Source organism: Heptranchias perlo, chromosome 20 (genome assembly GCF_035084215.1).
Source record: "Heptranchias perlo isolate sHepPer1 chromosome 20, sHepPer1.hap1, whole genome shotgun sequence".
Lineage (NCBI taxonomy): Eukaryota > Metazoa > Chordata > Chondrichthyes > Hexanchiformes > Hexanchidae > Heptranchias > Heptranchias perlo.
In genome coordinates, this window is record NC_090344.1 from 13,923,162 (window position 1) to 13,945,259 (window position 22,098).

Consider the following 22,098-nt stretch of genomic DNA (forward strand, 5'->3'; position numbering starts at 1 on the left):
GGGATACTGATGTAAGGGGCAGTCGGGACTGGAGACACTGGAGATCAAGCTCAGGGTGCCTGAGGTTCCATCCAGCGGGATCATCTCGTGTACAGGGGGACTTGCATGTTTACTCTGGTACGGCAGATGGAAGAGAATTTGCTCATATATTTCTTAATAAGGTATTAAAGTTGCTGACTCTCAGACGTGTTAATTAATAAGACAATGCATTAGTTAGAACCTTCCATCCCTAAGTCTCTCTGCTCCTCTACTTTAAAACTGTGACCATTTAGTTTACATTTAATCTCATTTTTCTTCCTCTCAAAATGTATGACGTCACATTTCTCTCCATTAAACTTCACCTGCCTGTTTACGAACCTGTGGACGTCACAATGACGTCACTGACTCCTCTTCACAGTTCCCCACGCTGCCAATTTTGGCGTCATCTAGAGATTTTCACCTTGTGTCCCACATACCCTAGCTCAGATCATTCTCTATATTGAGAAGAGCAATGGTCCCAACACTGACCCTGGGGGACACCACTGTTTATATCTGTCCTGTCTGAAGAACATCCATTAACAACTACTCTCTGTTTTCTGCCCTTCACACAACTTCCTACCAACACTGCCTCATTCATTTTAATACCGTGAGTCTCATTTTTATCAACAAGCCTCTTGTCCGGCATCTTATCAAACACCTTTTCACAATCCATCTACACAACATTCCCTTTATCAATGAGCTTGAGTTATCTAAAATAATCCATGATGGCTGTTCTTAATTAATGTGTTTTTCTAACAAATGTTGAAATGTTTGCTCCACCTCATCTGGTTTCATCTGTTTCAAGCCACAACAGAAAGGTCAAGTTTTCTCCTGGAGCTTAAGATAAATTAATTTTTAAAAATGATGCTTCAGACAATGACGGACATCTGGGCTTAGACCCGCCCATTCGGTGCCGCAACACCAACCCTCACACACTCCGATTGGTTGGAGGACCAACTGTCCGCTCATCCCTCCAGTCAATTTACCATAAGACCTTAGAGATAGAAGCAGGAATAGGTCATTCGGCCCCTCGAGCCTGCTCAGCCTTTCAATGAGATCATGGCTGATCTGATTTTTACCTCAACTCCACTTTCCCGCCCTTTCCCCATATCCTTTAAATCCCTTGCTGATCAAAAATTTGTCTAACTTAGCCTTGAATGTATTCAATGACTCAGCCTCCACATTTCATTGGGTAAAGAATTGCAAAGATTCACGGCCCTCTGGGAGAAGGAATTTCTGTCTTAAACGGGCGACACCTTATTCTGAGACTATGTCCCCTAGTTTTAGATTCCCTCATGAGGGGTAACATCCTCTCAGCATCTACCCTATCGAGTCCCATCAGAATCTTGTATGTTTCAATAAGATCTCCTCTCCTTCTTCTAAACTCCACTGAGTATAGACCCAGCCTGTTCAATCTTTCCTCATGAGACAACCCTTCCATATCCGGAATCAACCGAGTGAACCTTCTCTGAACTGCCTCCAATGCAAGTATGTCCTTCCTTAAATAAGGGCACCAGAATTGTACGCGGTACTCCAGATGTGGTCTCAGCAGCACCCTGTACACTTGTAGCATGACTTCCCTGCTTTTATACTCCAACCCCCTCGAAAAAAACGCCAATATTCTGTTTGCCTTCCGGATTACCTGCTGCACCTATATGTTGACTTTTTGTGTTTCATGCAAGAGGACCACCAGATCCCTCTGTACCGCAACATTTTGGAGTATTTCTCCATTCAAATAATATTTTGCTTTTTTATTTTTTCCTCCCAAAGTGGATGAATTCACATTTTCCCACATTATATTCCATCTGCCAAATTTTTGCCCATTCGCTTAACCTGTCAGCAGCCCTTCGCAGACACTTTGTGTCCTCATCGCAACTTGCTTTTCCACCTATCTTTGTATCATCAGCAAATTTGGCCACAAGACACTTTGTTCCTTCATCCAAGTCATTGATACATATTGGAAATAGTTGAGGCCCCAGCACTGATCCCTGCGGCACCCCACTAGTTATTGGAAATTCCTATAAATTTACCACCATGACGGGGTTAATGGTGAGACTGGCGGTCCTGAGGTGCAGTTGGAAAATAAACCTTAATTGAACCCGTCAGTTGCAATATTTAATAAAACAAATTTGATAAAAGTTACCGAAAAAAATATTTTCTGGAGTTCACCAAAGTGTGGGGAGGGTGGGCGCGTCAACGCTGTGTGTTTTTGCCGGTTAAAATGGCACGAAGGGCTGGAGTTTCAGTTTATTTTCTGATCCTTGGTCCAAACGCGCTCTCCCTGCTTCCAATCGATTCCCTTTTCGGCCAGATATCAAGACCATCAATGGCGGCTGCATCACCCAGCATGCTGCGCGGTACAGATTGTGCCCTATCTGAATCAGTGGAGCACAGTGCGCAGGCGCAGTATGACTCATTATCGGGCAGTGTGTCCTGAGCATGCGCGGTCAGTCGAGGCTGCGGGAGGAGCGCGTTCGGTGCAGGTGAGAGGATCGGAGCAAGAGGATCATTAAACCCCGGGGCCCGGGTCCGGGCTCAGGCCCAGGCTCAGGCTTCACAAACCCCAAGTGCGGCCCCAGACCCGAATATAAAACAGTGAACATTATCCCCCCCCTCACTACCCGCCGGTTTCCGGTTTCTCCCGTTTCGCTCCGGACCAACTCTCAACAAAAGGCCGCGGCCCCGCGCATGCGCGGTGTAAACTGGGAATTCTCAGGGAGCGTCTGTAAATGAAGGAGAAATAGTGATCGGTCAGGGAGCGTCTGTAAATGAAGGAGAAATGGTGATCGGTCAGGGAGCGTCTTTAAATGAAGGAGAAATGGTGATCTCTGCATCCAGGGATCTCGAGCTTTGGAGGCCGTTCCTTTCCTCCTCGTGGGAATCGGTCTACTCTGTACCCAAAGCAACTCCTCCTTCAAGGCCTCCCATTGTTCAATTACTGTTTTGTTGCCAATTTTTGATTCCAATCCACCTGGACAAGATCCCTTTTTAACTCACTGGAATTAGCCCTCCTCCAGTTAAGTATTTTCACATTTGATTGTTCCTTGTCCTTTTCCGTAACTATTCTAACCCTAATGAGATTATGATCACTGCTGCCCCACTGAAACATGCTCCACCTGCCCCACTTCATTCTCCACACCGAGCCCACTGCTGTACTCACATTCGCTCTCTCATATTCACTCTCTCACATTCACTCTCTCACATTCACCCTCTCACATTCACCCTCTCACATTCACTCTCTCACATTCACATTCACCCTCTGTCACATTCACTCTCTCACGCTCACTCTCACATTCCCACATTCACCCACTGTCACATTCACTCTCTCACGCTCTCTCACCCTTTTGCTCATGGTTTTGGGACACTGAAAGGTGATGCGATGGGTTTGGATTTCACCACAGTGTGTGGGACGGGGATTTACATCTTTGTAGGAAAAAGAGAGGAAAGAATGTTCCATCGAAACTAGAATTGTCTGTTCTGAATTTGTATCCTCTACTTACAGTGATAACTTTTATAACCTTTTACAGGGTATGAGAAGGGGAGGATTTGCAGAGGGAAACTCAAACCAAAGATCACGTCAAATCTGACAGTCACTCGATTCATCAGGACCTGAATATCAACGGCCTCTGTTCTGTCTGTGGGAGAAGATTTCAAGCATCAGTGTGAGTGGAAAAGCACCGAGTGAGAGTGTTCCAGTGCACTGACTGTGGAAAGAGCTTTAACCAGTGACACAGCCTGAAAAATCACCACACCATTCACAGCGGGGAGAAACCGTACACGTGTTCTGTGTGTGGATGAGGCTTCGACTGATCGTCCAACCTGGAGAGACACAAGGACACCCGGACCACGGAGAAACCGTGGAAATGTGGGGACTGTGGGAAGGGATTCAATTACCCGTCAGAGCTGGAAACTCATCGACACAGTCACACTGGGGAGAGGCCATTCACCTGATCCGTGTGTAAGAAGAGATTCACTCAGTCATCCAACCTGCTGAGACACCAGCGAGTTCACACTGATGAGAGACCTTTTAAATGTTCTGACTGTGAGAGGAGCTTTAAAAGCAAAATTAATCTGCTGAGACATCAAAGCGCTCACACTGGGGAGAGGCCGTTCTCCTGTTCCTTGTGTAAGAAGAGATTTATTCGTTCATCCCACCTGATGGCACACCAGCGAGTTCACACTGGGGAGAGGCCGTTCTCCTGCTCTGTGTGTGGGAAGAGATTCACTCAGTCATCCAACCTGCTGATACACCAGCGACTTCACTCCGATGAGAGACCTTTTAAATGTTCTGACTGTGAGAAGAGGTTTAAAAGCAAAATTAATCTGCTGACGCACAAACGCACTCACACTGGGGAGAGGCCGTTCTCCTGCTCCGTGTGTAAGAAGAGATTTACTCGGTCATCCCACCTGTTGAGACACCAGCGAGTTCACACTGGGGAGAGGCCGTTCTCCTGCTCTGTGTGTGGGAAGAGATTCACTCAGTCATCCAACCTGCTGATACACCAGCGACTTCACTCAGATGAGACACCTTTTAAATGTTCCGTCTGTGAGAAGAGGTTTAAAAGCAAAATTAATCTGCTGACACACCAACGCACTCACACTGGGGAGAGGCCATTCTCCTGCTCTGTGTGTAAGAAGAGATTTAATCGTTCATAAACCCTGCTGAGACACCAGCGAGTTCACACTGATAAGAGACCTTTTAAATGTTCTGACTGTGAGATGAGGTTTAAAAGCAAAAGGAATCTGCTGACACACCAACGTACTCACCCTGGGGAGAGACTTTTTAAATGTTCTGACTGTGAGAAGGGCTTTAAAAGCACAAATGATCTCCTGAAACACCAACAAACTCACACTGGGGAGAGACTGTTCACCTGCTCCGTGTGTGGGAAGGGATTCACTAATTCATCTCATCTTCTGAGACATCAACTTGTTCACACTATTGAGTGACCTTTTAATTCACTGACTGTGAGAAGAGCTTTAAAAGCAGAAATGAACTGCTGACACATCAACACATGCCCATTGGGGAGAGACTGTTCACCTGCTCCGTGTGTGGGAAGGGATTCACTCAGTCATCACACGTGCTGAGACACCAACGAGTTCACATATGACTGCAGGGGTTGGATTCTGCTGTTAATCACATCCAGGACTGAACCATGTTCATTCTGACAGTTGGGGTTTGTTTCTGCTGATGTTAATAACCCCTATAACTGGGCTGGAGTTTAATTTTCTTGATACATGTTAAATAAATCAGCTTAGTTTCAAATACCTTGTAGATTTTGGTCTTTCCCACCTGAGTGTTTAGCATCACCTGACTGGAGCTCAGAAAGGACAATCTGGGGGGAGGATCGTCCGGTGGGAACAGAACTTCAGCCTGGAGACAGTCCTTCAGGGCCACACTGAGAGGGGCAAATGGCACTTTGGTCTTTCTCGTCTCTCTTCCCTGACAGCAAAGTCGCCGTGCGGGTTAATCTTGAGGCGTGTAAGAAATGTGTCCCAGCCGCTCCCTTTTATGGTTCAGGGCTCCTCGGAACGGAACAGAAGGCTCCTGTACAACGGTGTTTCGAGTCAGGAAGAACAAGAACAATGTGTAAGGATTAACCCATTAACAGATATAATTTAGTATAATTATAATCAATAGGAGAAGTAGAATGAAATGTACCATGAATCTGTGTGTCTTTTAATGTAAACTGTACTGTGTATTAATATAGTATGAACCATGTAACGTGTATTCAATAAGAAAGTGCTGGTGGGCCGAGAAGGATGCATGATGGTTATTATAGTCAAGTTTGCAGTTAAAACTAATAGAATGCTGATAACATTAAAGTGGGAATGAACAGACTGTGGGTAAATCAGAGGCACTAAGGGAGGATGTGCTGGAATAGCATAATGTCTAAAAGACATGTCGATAAAGGGACTGAAGGTTAATTAAATCAAGGAGTCACGCAGGCTTAGGCCTCTCTATCTCGAGCCTCCACAAGCTAGTGAATAGAAGTCTGTTTATACAAACGGTTCTGTGAAGGCTGGCAATGTAAACTCTAAGATAAGGTACTGTTAATTCTGTAACAACAAGACACGGATGATACCGGGAGTTATGCTTGGAATGTAACTTCTGAAGGTTGAGAGACATGAATAATGGTGAGGCTGAGAGATGTGGATGTGATAGTGAACTGCCACATTGACTGAAAATGGGGATAAGAAGAGACCTCAAAATCTGAGGAAGGCGCACAAGATTCTGGCAAGGAAGAAGATAACTCTTCAGTCAACAGATCACAGCGAGAGAGAGAGAGAGACCGCACCGTAGTCACTTGGAGGGATACTTCCGAGGTTTCAAGGAACAGACTGTGACTTTTTCTCTTTTTTAAGTATCACCTTTTTTGTACTAATTGTGATGTGCTTAATAAATCTGTTTTGCCTTCATCCACAATACCAGTACCAGTGGTGATCTTGCTGTTGTCAGGAACCAGTCCTTAGATTGGATTAGATTATAATCCTGAAAATAGTGGTTTAAATCCTACAATTGACGACCACGAAGGGACTATTTCTGACAACAGCCAAAACCTGGTATTACTGGATATAGGGTAACCAGAGAACCATGGAAAAGATACAGCACAGAAGGGGGCCATTCGGCCCATCGTGTCCGCGTCGGCTCGAAGAACAACCAGTTGCCCATTCTAATCCCACCTTCCAGCACCTGGTCCATAGCCCTGTAGCTTACAGCACTTTCGGTGCAGGTACAGGTACTTTTTAAAAGAGTTGAGGGTCCCTGCCTCTACCACCAATTCAGGCAGGGAATTCCAAACACCCACCACCCTCTGGGTAAAAAAGTTTTTCCTCATGTCCCCTCTAATCCTTCTGCCAATCATCTTAAATCTATGTCCTCTAGTTCTTGACCTCTCCACTAGGGGAAACAGATACTTCCTGTCGACTCAATCCAGTCCCCTCATCATTTTGTAAAACTCAATCAAGTCTCCCCTCAGCCTCCTTTGCTCCAAGAAAAACAACCCCAGCCTATCCAATCTCTCCTCATAGCTGCAATTTACAAACCCTGGCAACATTCTTCTAAATCTTCCCTGCACTCTCTCCAGAGCAATTACATCCTTCCTGTAATGTGGTGACCAGAACTTCTCACAATATTCCAGCTGTGGCCTTACCAGCATTTTATACAATTCCATCATTACATCCCTGCTTATGTATTCTATACCTTGGCTGATAACGGAGAGCATTCCATATGCCTTCTTCACAACCTTATCTACCTGTACTGCCGCATTCAGGGACCTGTGCACATGCACTCCATGGTATCTCACTTCCTCTCCCCCTCTCAATATATTCCCGTTTACTGCGTATTCCCTTTTACTGTTTGCCCTCCCGAAGTGCATTATCTCACACTTCTCCGGGTTGAACTGCATTTGCCACTTTTCCGCCCATTCCACTAACCCATTCATATCTTCTTGGAGTCTGCAGCTATCCTCTTCACTATCAGCTACACGGTCAATTTGTGTGTCGTCTGCAATTTGCTAATCATGCCCCCTACATTCAAGTCCAAATCATTAATGTATACCACAAACAGCAAGGGACCCAACACTGTGCCCTGCGGCACACCACTGGAAATGGACTTCCATTCGCAAAGACATCCATCGAATTATAAGCTTTGTTTCCTGTTACTGAGCCAATTTTGGATCTAATTCACCACATTTCCCTGTATCCAATGGGTTTTTACCTTTCTGACCAGTCTGCCACGTGGGACCTTGTCAAATGCCTTACTACAATCCATGTAGACAACATCCAACAGCACTACCCTCATCAATCCTCCTTGTCACTTCCTCAAAGAATTCAATCAGATTTGTAAGGCATAACCTTCCCTGAACAAATCCATGCTGACTATCCCTGATTAAACCATGCCTTTCCAAGTGACAGTTTATCCCATCTCTCAGTATTGATTCGAATAGTTTGCCCACCACCGAGGTAAGACTGACCGGCCAATAATTGTTCTGCCTTTCCCTCGTATCCTTTTTAAACCATGGTACTACGTTTGCAGTCTTCCAGTCCTCCGGTATCTCCCCTGTATCTAGTGAGGATTGGAAAATGATCCTCAGAGCATCCGCTATTTCCTCCCTGGCTTCCTTCAATAGCCGAGGAAACAATCCATCCGGCCCTGGTGACTTATCAACTTTCAAGGATTCCAGTCCCTCTAGTACTTCCTCTCTCGTTATGTTTACCTTATCCAATATTTCACAACTCTCCTCTTCAACTACTACGTCCAGATCATCCTGTTCCTTTGTGAATACGGAGACAAAATATTCATTTAAATCACTACCCACATCCTCTGCTTCTACACACAAGTTACCCTTATCATCCCTGATAGGTCCCACCTTTTCCTTCGCTATCCTCTTGTTCTTAATGTACTGATAAAACATCTTTGGGTTTTCTTTAATCTTACCAGCTAATATTTTTTCATGCCCTCCCTTTGCTTTCCTTATTTCCTTTTTTACGTCATCCCTGTACTTTCCATACACCCCTAGGCTTTCTGTAGTATTTTGTTTTCTGTGACAGTCATATGCTTTCTTTTTCTGCTTTATCTTGCCCTGTATACTTCTAGACAACCAGGGGGCTCTAAATTTGGCAGTGTCACCCTTTTCTTTGAGGGGACGTGTCTGCATTGCACCCATAGAATTTCACTTTTTAGTGCCTCCCACTGGCTTGCCACTGATTTCTCTTCAAGTAGTTGTGTCCAGTCCACTTCTGCCAAATCACCTCTTAGAGCTGTAAAATTTGCCTTCCCCAAATTTAAAACGTTTACTCCTGATTTAACTTTGTCCTTTTCCATAATAATGCTAAAACTACCTGAATTATGGTCACTATCCCCAATATAGTCACCCACTGTCACTTCACCCACTTGTCCATCTTCATTTCCCATCTAGACTAAATCTAGAATTGCATCCCCTCTTGTTGGGCTTGTCACGTACTGGCTCAAAAAGTTCTCCTGGACACCGATCAAGAATTTTGCGCCCTCTGTGCCCCTCACGCTGTTTGAATCCCAGTTGATGTTAGGATAGTTGAAGTCCCCGACTATTATTGCCCTCTTGTTTTTGCACTCAGAAATTTGCCGACATATTTGTTCTTCTATCTCTCTTTTGCTATTCGGGGGTCGATAGTACACGCCTAGTAGTGTGACAGCCCCTTTTTTATTTCTTAAATCAACCCATATGGCCTCAATTGATGATCCATTTAGCATATCACCCCTCCTCACAACTGTAATTGACTCTTTAACCAATAATGCTACCACCATCCATTTTATCACCCACTCTATCCTGCCTGAAAACTCAATAGCCTGCGAAACAATCCAATATTGAGCTGCCAATTATCCCCCTCTTTCACCCAGGTTTCCATTAAAGCAATGATATCATGCCGCCATGTGTCTATCTGTGCCCTCAGCTCATAGAACCATAGAAACATAGAATAAATACAGCACAGAAGAGGGCCATTCGGCCCATCGTGTCCGCGCCGGCTCGAAGAACAATGAGGTGCCCATTCTAATCCCACCTTCCAGCACCCAGTCCGTAGACCTGCAGCTTACAGCACTTTAGGTGCAGGTCCAGGTACTTTTTAAATGAGTTGAGGGTCCCTGCCTGTACCACCAATTCGGGCAGTGAATTCCATACACCCACCACCCTCTGGGTAAAAAAGTTTTTCCTCATGTCCCCTATCATCCTTCCGCCAATCAGTTTAAATCTATGTCCTCCAGTTCTTGAACTCTCCGCTAGGGGAAACAGGTACTTCCTGTCTACTTTATCTCGGCCCCTCATAATTTTGTACACTATTGATATCACCCCATCCGCTTTGTTTGTAATACTCCTTGCATTGAAGTATATGCCCTTTAACCCCGTCAAATTCCTGTGCTGAACACTATTTAACCTTTGCTTCTTTTGCCTTTCTAAGTCGCTAACTACGTAACTAACTGCTTTTCTACTTCCCGTTTCCTGGTCTGAATTTGTCCTATCTTTACCTGCCCTTTGCTACCCATTCCTCTGCGATATAGCTTAAACCGTCACCAACAGAACTAGCAAAAGCCCCCTCGAGGATATTGGTCCCGGTTCTGCTTGGGTGCAACCCATCTCAGAAGGTGGGATGAAAAAGTGAATCCCTTCCCACACAGGGAGCAGGTGAACAGTCTCTCCCCAGTGTGAGTGTGTTGGTGTTTCAGCAGATCATTTGTGCTTTGAAAGCCCTCTCACAGTCAAAACATTTAAAGGTCTCTCCCCAGTGTGAACTCGCTGGTGTGACAGAAGGTGGGATGACTGAGTAAATCTCTTCTTACACATGGAGCAGGTGAACGGCCTCTCCGAAGTGTGAGTGCGTTGGTCTCTCAGCAATTCGTTTCCACTTTTAAAGCTCTTCTCACAGTCAGAACATTTAATGGGTCTCTCATCAGAGTGAAATCGTTGGTGTGACAGAAGGTGGGATGACCGAGTGAATCTCTTCTTCCACACGGAGCAGGTGAACGGTCTCTCCCCAGTGTGAGTGCGCTGGTGTCTCCATAGTTCGTTTCTGCTTTTAAAGCTCTTCTCACAGTCACTGAGTTAAAAGGTCTCTCCCCAATGTGAACAAGTTGATGTCTGACAAGGTGGGATGAATTAGTGAATCCCTTCCCACACACAGAGCAGGTGAACAGTCTCTCCCCAGTGTGAGTGCGTTGCTGTTTCAGCAGATCATTTGTGCTTTTAAAGCCCTTCTCACTGTCAGAACATTTAAAAGGTCTCTCTCCAGAGTGAACTCGCTGGTGTGACAGAAGGTGGGATGACCGAGTGAATCTCAACTTACACACGGAACAGGTGAACAGTCTCTCCCCAGTGTGAGTGCGTTGGTGTCTCCACAGTTCGTTTCTGCTTTTAAAGCTCTTCTCACAGTCAGAACATTTCAAAGGTCTCTCCCCAGAGTGAACTAGCTGGTGCATTAGCAGTTCAGATGAAATAATGAATCCCTTCCCACACATGGAGCAGATGAACGGCCTCTCCCCAGTGTGAGTGTGTTGGTGTTTCAGCAGATTACATTTGCTTTTAAACCTCTTCTCACAGTCAGAACATTTGAAAGGTCTATTATCGGAATGAACTCGCTGGTGTTTCAGCAGGTTGGATGACCGAGTGAATCTCTTCTCACACACGGAGCAGGAGAATGGCCTCTCCCCAGTTTGAGTGCGCTGGTGTATCAGGAGGCTGTATGTCAGAGTGAATCTCTTCTTACACACAGAGCAGATGAATGGCCTCTCCCCAGTGTGACTGCGTCGATGAGTTTCCAGCTGTGACGGGGAATTGAATCCCTTCCCACAGTCCCCACATTTCCACGGTTTCTCCGTGGTCCGGGTGTCCTTGTGTCTCTCCAGGTTGGACGATCAGTTGAAGCCTCGTCCACACACAGAACACGTGTACGGTTTCTCCCCGCTCTGAATGGTGCGGTGTTTTTTCAGGCTGTGTAACTGGTGAAAGCTCTTTCCACAGTCAGTGCACTGGAACACTCTCACTCGGGTGTGTGTGTCTCGGTGCTTTTCCTTTCACACTGATGTTTGAAATCTTCTCCCAGAGATAGAACAGAGAAACATTTCTCCTTCCACATTCAAAGACCGATGATATTCAGGTCCTGATGAATCGAGTGACTCTGTCAGATCTTGACGTGGTCTTTGGTTTGAGTTTCCCGTCTGCACATCCTCCCCTTCCAATACCCTGTAAATTGAATTTACAAAAGTCATCACTGAAAGTACAGGATGGAAATTCAGAACAGGCTAATCCAGTTGCTATGGAATATTCTTTCCTCTCTTGTTCCCCCAAAGCTATAAATACCCGTCCCACACACTCTCCCTTCTCCCTGTGCTGAAATCCAAACCCATTGCATCACCTTTCAGTGGTCCTAAACCATGAGTGAAAGGGTGAGAGAGCGTGAGAGAGTGAATGTGAGAGAGTGAATGTGAGAGAGTGAATGTGAGTACAGCAGTGGGCTCGGTGTGAAGAATGAAGTGGGGCAGGTGGAGCATGTTTCAGTGGGGCAGCAGTGATCATAATCTCATTAGGTTTAGAATAGTTACGGAAAAGGAAAAGGAACAAACAAATGTGAAACGACGTGACTGGAGGAGGGCTAACTTCAGTGAGTTAAAAAGGGATCTTGTCCAGGTGGATTGGAATCAAAAATTGGGAACAAAACAGTAATTGAACAATGGGAGGCCTTGAAGGAGGAGTTGGTTCGGGTACAGAGCAGACAGATTCCCACGGGGGAGAAAGGAAGGGCATCCAAAGCTAGAGCTCCCTGGATGACTAAAGAGATAGTGATTAAAATGAAACAGAAAAAGGAGGCTTATGACGAATTTAAGGTTCATAATACAGTAGTGAACCAGGCTGAACAAAGAAAGTACAGAGGAGATCTAAAAAAGGGAATAAGAAGTGCAAAGAGAGATTATGAGAATAGATTGGTGGTTAACATAAAAGGGAATCCAAAAGTCTTTTACAAATAGTAAAAGGGGAGTCAGAGGAAGGGTGGGGTCGATTTGGGACAAAAAAGGAGATCTTCTTGTGGAGGCAGAGGGCATGGCTGAGGCACTAAATGAATACTTTACATCCGTCTTCACCAGAGAAGAGGATTCTGCCATTGTAACAGTTAAGGAGGAGGTAGTCGTGATATTGGAGACGATAAAAATAGGTAAAGAGGAGGTACTTAAAAGATTGGCAGTGCTCAAAGTAAAAAAGTCTTTCGGTCCAGATGGGATGCCTCCGAGATTACTGAGGGAAGTAAGGGTGTAGATAGCGGAGGCTCTGACCACAATCTTCCAATCCTCCTTGGATATGGGAGTGATGTCTGAGGACTGGAGGATTGCAAGTGTTACACCCCTGTTCAAAATTGTGGGAGAGGGATAAACCCGGCAATTACAGGCCAGTCAGCCTAACGTCGGTGGTGGGAAACTTCTAGAGGCCAGAATCCGGGACAAAATTAATTCTCACTTGGAAGAACGTGGGTTAATAAATGACAGTCAATATAGATTTGTTAAAAGTAAAATCATGTCTGTCTAATTTGATTGAGTTCTTCAAAGAAATAACGGAGAGGGTTGATGAGGGTACTGCACTCGATGTTGTGTACATGGACATTTAAAAGGCGTTTGGTAAATACCACCTAATGGAACTGTTAGTAAAATTGAAGCCCATGGGAGCATGGATACAAAATTTGCTGCCAGACAATGTGGAGAACAGTGGTGAATCATTGTTTCACAGACTGGAAGGAAGTATACAGTGATGTTCCACAGGCGTTGGTATTTGGACCATGAGTCTTTTTGAGATATATTAATGACCTAGACATGTAACCAGTGGGCTGCCGCAAGGATCAGTGCTTGGGCCTCAGCTACTTACAATATATATCAATGACTTAGATGATGGAACTGAGTGTAATGTATCCAAGTTTGCTGATGATATCAAGCTAGGTGGGAAAGTAAGCTGTGAGGAGAACACAAAGAGTCTGGAAAGGGATATAGACAGGTTAAGTGAATGGGCAAGTAGGTTGTAGATAGAGTATTATGTGGGGAAATGTGAGGTTATTCACTTTGGTAGGAAGAATAGAAAAACAGAATACTTTTTAAATGGTGAGAAAATATTAAATGTTCGTGTTCAGAGAAATTAAGGTGCCCTCGTACAAAAAACACAAAGTTAACTTGCTGGTACAACAAGCAACCAGGAAGGCAAATGGAAAGTTAGAATTTATTGCAAGGGGGTTGGAGTTGCTCCCTGACCGATCACTATTGTCCTTTATTTACAGACGCTCTCTGACCGATCACTGTTTCTCCTTCATTTTCAGATGCTCCCTCACCGAACACCATTTATCCTTCATTTACAGACGCTCCCTGACCGATCACCATTTCTCCCTCATTTACAGACACTCCCTAACCGATCACCATTTCTCCTTCATTTACAGACGCTCCCTCACCGATCACCATTTCTCCTTCATTTACAGACACTCCCTGACCGATCACCATTTCTCCTACATTTACTGATGCTCCCTGACCGGTCACCATTTCTACTTCATTTACAGACGCTCCCTGACCGATCACCATTTCTCCTACATTTACAGACGCTCCCTGACCGGTCACCTTTTCTCCTTCATTTAGAGACACTCCCTGACTGATCACCATTTCTCCTACATTTACAGACGCTCCCTGACCGGTCACCATTTCTCCTTCATTTACAGACGCTCCCTGACCGATCTCCATTTCTCCTTCATTTACAGACGCTCCCTGACCGATCTCCATTTCTCCTTCATTTACAGACGCTCCCTGACCGATCACCATTTCTCCTTCATTTACAGACGCTCCCTGATTCGATGAGTCACGAGGTTTGACGCTGACACTGAGCATGCTCGGAGGCCGCGGGCCGTTTGTTGAGTTTCCGGTCTGATCTAAACCGGAGCCCCCGGAGTGTAGAGAGAGAGAGGAGAATGTTCACTGTTTGATATTCGGGCCCGGGGCCGCACTCGGGGTTTGTGAAGCCCCCGCCTCCTCCCCCGGGGTTTATTAACCCGCTCCCCCCGCCCATCTCTTACCTGTTGCGGACACGATCTCGGCCTCACTCGCCGCCCGCCGCGCATGCTCAGCTCACACTGCCCGGGTGATTGACGGGAGCTCCGGACCAATAGGAAGAGCGGAGAGGGACTGGAGGACCGAGCGGGCGGTTGGTCCTCCAACCAATGGGAGTGTGTGAGGGGCGGGACTTGCGGCACCGAGTGGGCGGGGCTGAGCCCGGATCTCCCTCATTGGCTGAAACTCTGCCTCATTTTGAAAGCTGATTGGTGTGAAACTCTTGGGGAAAACTGGCCCTTTCTGTTATGGCGAAAAACAGATGGAACCGTGTGGGTGGAGCAAAGATTTCAACATTGGGAATCAAATGGATTAATTCAGGACAGACAGCAGGGATTATTGGAGGAAATAACACAGTGTAGGGATAAAATGCAATGGATGTTGTGAAGATGGATTGTTAAAAAGTGTTTGAGAAGATGCCGGACAGGAGGCTTGTTGATCAGATTAAAGCTCACGGTATTAAAGGGAGTGGGTCAGTGTGGATGGGAAGTTGGATAAAGGGCAGAGTAGTGGTTAATGGATGTTTTTCAGACTGTGGGGATGTAAACAGTGGTGTCCCCCAGGGGCAGTGTTGGGACCATTGCTCTTCTCAATATCGAGAAATGACCTGGGCTTGGGAACAAGGGCATAAGATCAACATTTCCAGACAACACCAAGATAGGGAGCATTATGAACTGTGAAGAGGAATGTTAGCAAATTCAGTGTGGCATCGGAACATAAGGAACAGGAGTAGACCATTCAGCCCCTCGAGCCTGTTCCACCATTCAGTGAGATGGGTGTCAGTGACTGTGGGGTTGGATTATATCAGACAGGAGGATGTTGGTATCAGTGACTGTGGAGTTGGTTTTAATCAGTTCGGAGGAGATTTGTGTCAGTGCCTGTGGTGTTTTTTTATCAGACTGGAGGCGATTGGTGTCAATGACTGGGTTCAGGAACTGGAATTAGCCATTCAGCCCCTGAAGCCTACTCCGCCGTTCAATTGGATCAGGACTAATCTGTATCACAACTCCATTTACTTGACTTTGCTCCATATCCCTTGCAACCCTCACACAACACAAATCTATCAATCTCAATATTGAAAATTTCAATCGAGCCCCAGCATCCACAGCCTCTCAGGGAAGTGAGTTTGTGTGAAAAATTGCCACCTTATTTTGCTCGTAAATGACCTCGCTCTAATTTTAAGATTATGAAGAAGGTGGCAGATGGAGTACAATGTGGGGAAATGTGGAAATTATTCACTTTGGTAGGAAGAATAGAAAAGCAGAATATTTTTTAAAAGGTGAGAGTCTAAGAAATGTTGGTGTTCAGAGGGATTTGTGTGTCCTTGTACACAGAGCACAGAAAGTTAACATGCAGGTACAGCAAACAATTAGGAAAGCAAATAATATGTTGTCCTTTATTTTAAGTGGGTTGGAGAATAAGAGTAAGAAAGTCTTGCTGCAATTATATAGGGCTTTGGTGAGACCACACCTGGAGTACTGTGTAGAGTTTTGGTCTCCTTACCCGAGCAAGGATACACTTGCCTTAGAGGGGGTGCAACAAAGGTTCACGAGATTGATTCCTGAGATGAGAGGGTTGTTGTATGCGGAGAGATTAAGTAGAATGGCCCTATATTCTCTGGAGTTTAGAAGAATGTGAGATGATCTCATTGAAACATCTAACATTCTTAGAGGGCTTGACAGGGTCGATGCTGAGAGGCTGTTTCCACTGGCTGGAAAGTCTAGAATGAGGGGGCATAGTCTCAGGATAAGTGATCGGCCATTTAGGACTGAGATGAGGAAAAATTTCTTTAATCAGAGGGTTGTGAATCCTTAGAATTCTCAACACCAGAGGGCTGTGGATGCTCAGTCATTGAGTATATTCAAGAATGAGATCAAGAGATTTTTGTACACCAAGGGAATCAAGGAATCAGGCAGGAAAGTGGAGTTAAGATAGAAGATCAGCCATGTACTTACTGAATGGCAGAGCAGGCTCGAGGGGCCGTATCCCCACTCCTGCTTCTATTTCTTTTGCCCTCTTGTTCTGGATTCCCCCTCCAGAAGAAATCATTTCTCTGTATCTACCTTATTGTTATACTTTATTATCTTAAACATCTCGATGAGATCACATCTCAATGTTTTAAAATCAATGGAATAAAAACTAAGTTTATGCAACACGTCCTCATAATTTAATCCCTTTAACCCCGGCATCATTCTGGTGAATCGGCACTGTATCTTTCCCAAGGCCGATTGATCTCTCTCTCGGTTCGGTGCCCAGTTCTCCAGGTGGGGTCTGACCAAGGTTCTTTACAACTGAAGCATCATTTCTGTATTCCAACCCCACTCAAGATAAAGGTCAACATTAAATTAGACTTGTTGATTATTGTCAAGATTTGTAAGGTATTTGCAAAGGATTCGAGGGAATCTTAGAGTTGGGATTTTTCTTTATTCTGTCCACTCAAGGAGTTTGATAACAGACTTACTCTTTTGAATTTATTGCTGGATTATTGAGCCGTGATGTGTTTTCTTGTTTGTATTTTGTTAAATACATTTGCAGAGTGGATTTAAATTTAAGCCGAGATTCCCAGGCCTGATGCTCTATTCACGCATTGAAGGTGAGAGAGATGCTGTGGGACACACGATAAGTCCAGTAGCTGAAAGTGATTCAGAGACTGGGTTTTGTGTTTAGTGATCCCGGGTACATTACCGATACCTTCCCTGGATCCCAAGACTGGAAAATGCACTCAGGAAGGACCGGGGAACTGGGACTTGGCCATGAGAGTAATTGAAGGTATGCGAACTGAAATAATTTACAGTGAGAAAGGAGAAAAGGCATAATAATCGATAATTAGGACATCAATTAGTCTCTTATCTTGAATTCAGCAAGTAATTGACCCATTCCGTTTGAAACAAAGTTGATTTATTTGACATAAATCCAGAATATTGAATTTCAGCCCAGTTATAGCGGTTATTAACATCAGCAGAAACAAATCCCAATTGCCAGAATGAAGTTCTGCTGCTGAAACCCTCATCCATGCCTTTGTTTATCTCTAGACTCGACTATTCCAATGCTCTCCAGGCCCGGCCTTCCACTTTACACCCTCCGTAAACTTGAACCCACAATCTCCAGATCAATAATCAGTCACATTATTCATTGTGTCACTGGCCCAGGCTGTGGAGAACACGGAGCAGCTCACACTCCCACAGCGCTGCGGTATGAGCAGTTACCGAGTCAGCCTCAGTCATGAGCACTGGAATCCACGAGTCCGGGTGTGTCAAAGGTGCACGGTGAACAATCACCAAAGTGAAACATTTTAGTCGCTTCCCTTTGATATCTCAGTTGGTAGCGCGACAAGATTATCGTAGAAAATAAGTTGAAGTCATCTTGATGTCATTTGTTCAATTCCTGCTCGAAGGAGTACGCATGATTTTGCAATAAGCAGCAATTAGTTCAAGGTCGCACTCTTAACTTTACAGGCAACTTACAGATTAACATGTTGCCATGAAAGCACAGGACGCCGCTTTTCCTTTCTCAAACTTTAGAACTTTTTGTGTCTGCCCAAACACGGCTGTTTTGCCTCTGCTCACCAGCAGGGAGTGCTTTTGAGCAGCAATACTTCAAAACACTCAGCTCTCGCTTTCAGGCAAAAGAAGTCTTCGATCAGCACCGGACTCCACGAGTCTGAACATGTCAACAGGCGCACGGTGAACAATCACCAAAGACAATCTTTTCTATCACTTCCCTTCGATAGCTCAGCTGGTAGAGCGGAGGACTGTAGTGAATTAAACAATTGAAGTAATCCTTAGGTCGCTGGTTTAATTCCGGCTCGAAGGAGTGAGTGTGTTTTTGGAATAAGCAGCAATTACCACAAGGTCGCTCTCTGAACTTTGCAGGCACGTTGCAGATTGACATTTTGCCACTCAGTCACAGGACACCACTTTTCCTTTCTCAAACCGTGAAGCTTTCTGTTTCTGCCCAAGCACGGCTGTTTCACTCGAGCATTTCCCTCTGCTCACCAGCAGGGAGTGCCTTTGAGCAGCAACACTTCAAATCGCCCTCAATTTCAGGCACAAAGGTCTTCGATCAGTCAGTCAGTCAGGGCTCACGCTGCTCCCTCAAGCTCGGGCGGCTGTTGCTTTCCGGTGACCTCGTCTTCCTTCCGCAGGCTCGGGCTCTTCTCAGCATCATTCATGATTACTGTGGCTTCCCGTTCTGCTGTTCCTCACTTGCTGATGCTCGATACCGCTGATTGGAGCAAAGTATTTCATATATTCAGGGAGCGGCAACCCAAGGCAAGATTTCTCTGCTGGTCGTGGAGCAGCTTGGAGGCGAGTGCGAGGCGGGAACTGTGAAGGGCGATTTACAAACAGCAAACGAGGAATTAGCTCAACTGGTAAAGCTGTCACTTAGCATGTGAGAAGTAGTGGGATCATTGATTATATTCTCCACTCACCGTTTGTCTTGGTGCAATTATACAGAAACAAGAGTGTTGTCAGTGATTCCATAGCCCATGTATTTCCTAAACTTCGCTGTGTGTTTGGGTACAGAGAGGTCAAGGGGCAGCAAATCTTTTGATGTGCTGCAGCAAGCAAAAGTTCTTGATTTTGCTCTGCAGCAAAGATGGAAAGATGAGGTGAGAGATGGAAAAAAAAAGCTTCGTAATCCTTGATGTCTTCTGTGAAGATTGAATTCAGGACTTTCAAATTATGACACTGATGCACTGCTTGCTGCACTAAGAAGGCACTTACCAGGTATGCAGCCCGGCAGCACCAGCAAGTAGGACAGCTTGCAAGGTATTGAAGGCCATAAAATAATGCACAGTGTGCAAAAAAAAAATCCAAGCCTAATAGGAGTCGAACTTATAATCTTGTGATTTTTAGTCAAATGCGTTATCCATTGCACCACTGGCCCAGGACAGAGTTAGCAAGTAGCAATAGGAGGCAGTGGGCATGGCGGAGGCACTAAATAAATACTTTGCATCTGTCTTTACCAAGGAAGAAAATGCTGCCAAAGTGTCAGTAAAGGAAGATGTCGTTGAGATACTGGATTGGCGAAAAATTCATAAAGAGGAGGTACTTGAAAGGCTGTCTGTACTTAAAGTAGAAACGTCACCTGGTCCGGATGGGATGCATCCTACTTTGCTGGGGGAAGTAACGGTGGAAATTGCAGAGGTACTGGCCATAATCTTCCAAACATCCCTTGGTATGGGGGTGATGCCAGAGGACTGGAGAATTGCAAATGTTACATTCTTGTTCAAGAAAGGGTGAATGATAAAACCCAGCATCTACAGACCAGTCAGTTTAACCTCGGTAGTGGGGAAAGTTCTATCAACGATAATCCGGGATAGAATTAGCAGTCACTTGGACAAGGATTAGGGAAAGCCAGCACGGATTTGTTAAAGGCAAATCGTGTTTAACTAACTTGATACAGTTTTTTGACAAGGTAACAGAGAGGGTCGATGAGGACCATTCGGTTGATGTGGTGTGTATGGACTTTCAAAAGGCGTTTGATACAGTGCCGCATAATAGGCTTGTCATCAAGATTGAAGCCCATGGAATAAAAGGGGCAGTAGCAGCATTGATACAGAATTGGCTGAATAACATGAAGCAGAGAGTAGTGGTGAATGACTGATTTTCGGAATGGAGGGAGGTATACAGTGGTGTTCCCCAGGGGTCGATTCTGGGACCACTGCTTTTCTTGATATATATTACTGACTTGTTCTGGATTCCCCCTCCAGAAGAAAAAAATTCTCTGTATCTACCTTATTGTCCACCTTTATTATTTTAAACACCTCAGTGAGATCACATCTCAATGTTCCAAACTCATGGGAATAAAAACCAAGTTCATGCCACCTATCCTCATAATTTAATCCTTTTAACCCCGGCATCATTCTGGTGAATCTGCACTGTATCTTTCCCAAGGTCGATTGATCTCTCTCTCGGTTCAGTGCCCAGTTCTCCAGATGGGGTCTGACCAAGGTTCTTTGCAACTGAAGCATCACTTCTGTATTCCAACCCCACTCAAGATAAAGGTCAACATTAAATTAGACTTGTTGATTATTGTCAAGATTTGTAAGGTATTTGCAAAGGATTCGAGGGAATCTTAGAGTTGGGATTTTTCTTTATTCTGTCCACTCAAGGAGTTTGATAACAGACTTACTCCTTTGAATTTAGTGCTGGATTATTGGTCCGTGATGTGTTTACTTGTTTGTATTTTGTTAAATACATTTGATGAGTGTATTTAAATTGAAGACGAGATTTCCAGGCCTGATGCTCTATTCACGCATTGAAGGTGAGAGAGATGCTGTGGGACACACGATAAGTCCAGTAGCTGAAAGTGATTCACAGACTGGGTTTTGTGTTTAGTGATCCCGGGTACATTACCGATACCTTCCATGGATCTGAAGGCTGGATAAGGCAATCAGGAAGGACCGGGGAACTGGGACTTGGCCATGAGAGTAATTGAAGGTATGCGAGCTGAAATAATCTGCAGTGAGAAAGGAGAATAGGCATAATAATCGGTAATTAGGACATCAATTAGTCTCTTATCTTGAATTCAGCAAGTAATTGAACCATTCCGTTTGAAACAAAGTTGATTGATTTGACATAGTTCCAGAATATTGAATTTCAGCCCAGTTATAGCGGTTATTAACATCAGCAGAAACAAATCCCAACTGCCAGAATGAAGTTCTGCTGCTGAAACCCTCATCCGTGCCTTTGTTTGCTTCTAGACTCGACTATTCCAATGCTCTCCAGGCCCGGCCTTCCACTTGACACCCTCCGTAAACTTAAACCCACAATCTCCAGATCAATAATCAGTCACATTATTCATTGTGTCACTGGCCCAGGCTGTGGAGAACACAGAGCAGCTCACACTCCCACAGCGCTGCGGTATGAGCAGGTACCGAGTCAGCCTCAGTCATGAGCACTGGAATCCACGAGTCCGGGTGTGTCAAAGGTGCACGGTGAACAATCACCAAAGTGAAACATTTTTGCCGCTTCCCTTCGATATCTCAGCTGGTAGCGCGACAAGACTGTCGTGGAAAATAAGATAAAGTCATCCTTACGTCATTTGTTCAATTCCTGCTCGAAGGAGTATGCGTGATTTTGCAATAAGCAGCAGTTAGTTCAAGGTCGCTCTCTTAACTTTACAGGCACCTTACAGATTAACATGTTGCCATGAAGGCACAGGACGCCTCTTTTCCTTTCTCAAGCCGCAAAACTTTTTGTGTCTGCCCAAACAAGGCTGTTTTGCCTCTGCTCACCAGCAGGGAGTGCTTTTGAGCAGCAATACTTCAAAACACTCAGCTCTCGCTTTCAGGTGAAAGAAGTCTTCGATCAGCACTGGAGTCCATGAGTCTGAACATGTCAACAGGCGCACGGTGAATAATCACCACAGACATCAATTTTTATCACTTCCCTTCGATAGCTCAGCTGGTAGAGCGGAGGACTGTAGTGAATTAAACAATCCTTAGGTCGCTGGTTCAATTCCGGCTCGAAGGA

The 22,098-nt window shown here is 45.0% G+C and overlaps 2 non-coding genes across 2 annotated transcripts; both read left to right on the forward strand.

The window, feature by feature from the left end:
- Positions 1 to 18,337: 18,337 nt before the first annotated feature.
- Positions 18,338 to 18,430, forward strand: trnay-gua (transfer RNA tyrosine (anticodon GUA)). The gene is made up of 2 exons: positions 18,338 to 18,374; positions 18,395 to 18,430. It is a non-coding gene; the product is annotated as a tRNA-Tyr (tRNA).
- A 3,584-nt stretch (positions 18,431 to 22,014) lies between these two features.
- On the forward strand, positions 22,015 to 22,098 carry trnay-gua (transfer RNA tyrosine (anticodon GUA)). The gene is given in 2 exon segments: positions 22,015 to 22,051; positions 22,063 to 22,098. It is a non-coding gene; the product is annotated as a tRNA-Tyr (tRNA).